Raw genomic sequence first — 2,145 nt, 5'->3', positions numbered from 1 at the left:
ATGAAAAATCAACTTATTTATGAGTGTTTTTAATCAAAAACTTTTTTTTTTTGCTTGCACATTGGATATATTGTCTGTAAAATTTAATATTTGTTACAATCTTATATTCCTATTTAAATGCCTCAATTGGTAAAACAGAAAATTTTCTATTAAGCCCTAAACAATTAAATGCTTTTTTTTTTTTTTTAAATAATATTTGTTTCTTTATTTATAACCTCTTTTTTCTTTTTTTGGTTCAAAAATCCTTAAAAACACATTTAAAGCCCAAAATACTCTTAATATATGTAAATAGACTCCAGTTATTCATAATTTGATAGTTTTTCAAGCTGTGCCTCAAGAATTCTGTTCATTGAAAGTATTCAAAAGATAAATTATAAGAAGGATTTAACTAGCAACAAAAGTTAATTGTGAATGGAGAATGGAGATTGAGACTTTGATAAAAAAATAAGAGTATTCTTGACTGTAACAAAGTAAGTAGGCCAAGATGAGTAGAGGCACACGGTCAGATTGGAGGAAGAAAGGGTATAGAAGAAAATGTTAGTGACAAACTTCATTAAAAACAGGAAGAACAAGGAGAAGGTGGAAGGATGAAATTAAAAAAAAATATTTCAGTAGACCATGACCTATAGTGCCAAGGAGCTAATTTAATTAGTACAATATACTAATTAAATCATTATTAAATCCTTATATTATTAGAATTGTCCAATAGATTCTTTAAACCTGTACAACACACTTACAGAAAGGTGGAATTATTTTATCATAATCTAAGTAAAATACTAATTAACTTCAAATGACAAAATTTTATAATGCGTTATATGTTGACCATGGATATCATATTCAGAAGAGATGCTTGTGGTTGTGATCAGTAAAAAAGACAAATAATTAAAATTTACTTTATTATTCAATGTTTTCATCAGAATTTATGGGCTAAGTAATAAAAAAAACAAGATAGCTACCATAATAAATAAAAGCAAAAATAGAGTAATAAGAAGATAACAAATAATACTGGTGCATAAGTTATATAGGAAGACATGGTATAGGGTAAGTATAATAATATAAAAGCAATATGAGAATATAGTATAATATTAAAATTATGAAACAAGAAAATAAAATAAATATACATGTGTATATATAATATCATAAATATACATGTGTATATTGTAATATGCTCTTTTTGAGTAAATAGTATATTTTGATGTATAAAGGGTTTTGATATGTTTTATTGTATGTATAATTTTAATATTGCTATTTGTTATTTTAAATTATAAAGCAAGCTAACCAGTTTTCTTTGTCTAAAAGAAATACGTTGTATTCCAAACAAAGCCAAGATGGCGGTACGTATTCTTCAGTCAAGTCGGTTGAATCAAGGCCATGTGAGCAGATGCAAATATCATAAAAACTATTTTAACTCTTCCCATCATAATTGAAAATACAGTAAATTAAAGGAAAAATAGAAATCAAGGAATAGTGCAAATGAATAATATTCAGAAAATAAATCATTTGGAAAAATCCCTAACTGTTGGGGGACAATTGATGTTTACATGTAACCTCAAGGCAGGTTTTGTTTTTGAAAAAAGGGAGTTGTGTCTGTGGCGCGAAGGGGAGATAGTCTCTCAGTATGAAGAGGTCGTGGTCAGTTTCTGTCAGGAAGGAAGCCATTTTTGATGCTAGGACGGAACAGTGGGATTGAGAACAAGGAAGGCACCAAAGAATCAACAAAGGAGGATCGTTAGTATATAGAGCTTGGTTAGTTTGGTTATAACTAAGTTAGAATATATTTGTAAAACAGATCAAATTTAATTAATTGAAATTATTGTAAATGCCTGTTCTGATTATCTAGTAACAACACGCCCAGAGATTAAGAGTCTCTCTTTTTATATAATAAAATTAAGAGTCTTTTTACATTATAAAAGTTAAATATAATTCTATTATCCATTTGATATTAAAGTTCTTAAATTAGAACCCAAAGTTATTCTTTCATATTTGAAAAAAGTTTAAAAACTATTCAGATTCTTTTAATTTAATTTTTAATACTTATAAAATTATTACAATATATATGAAAATCCACTAAATAGATATACGTAAAAAATGAAAATGATTTAAAATTAAAATTATGAAAGAAAAATTGAGAAAGATATGTAATGA

This window comes from Halyomorpha halys, unplaced genomic scaffold, assembly GCF_000696795.3.
Source record: "Halyomorpha halys isolate HHAL.00 unplaced genomic scaffold, Hhal_1.1 Scaffold718.1, whole genome shotgun sequence".
In the NCBI taxonomy this organism is placed as follows: Eukaryota; Metazoa; Arthropoda; class Insecta; order Hemiptera; family Pentatomidae; genus Halyomorpha; species Halyomorpha halys.
This window is presented reverse-complemented; position numbering follows the sequence as displayed.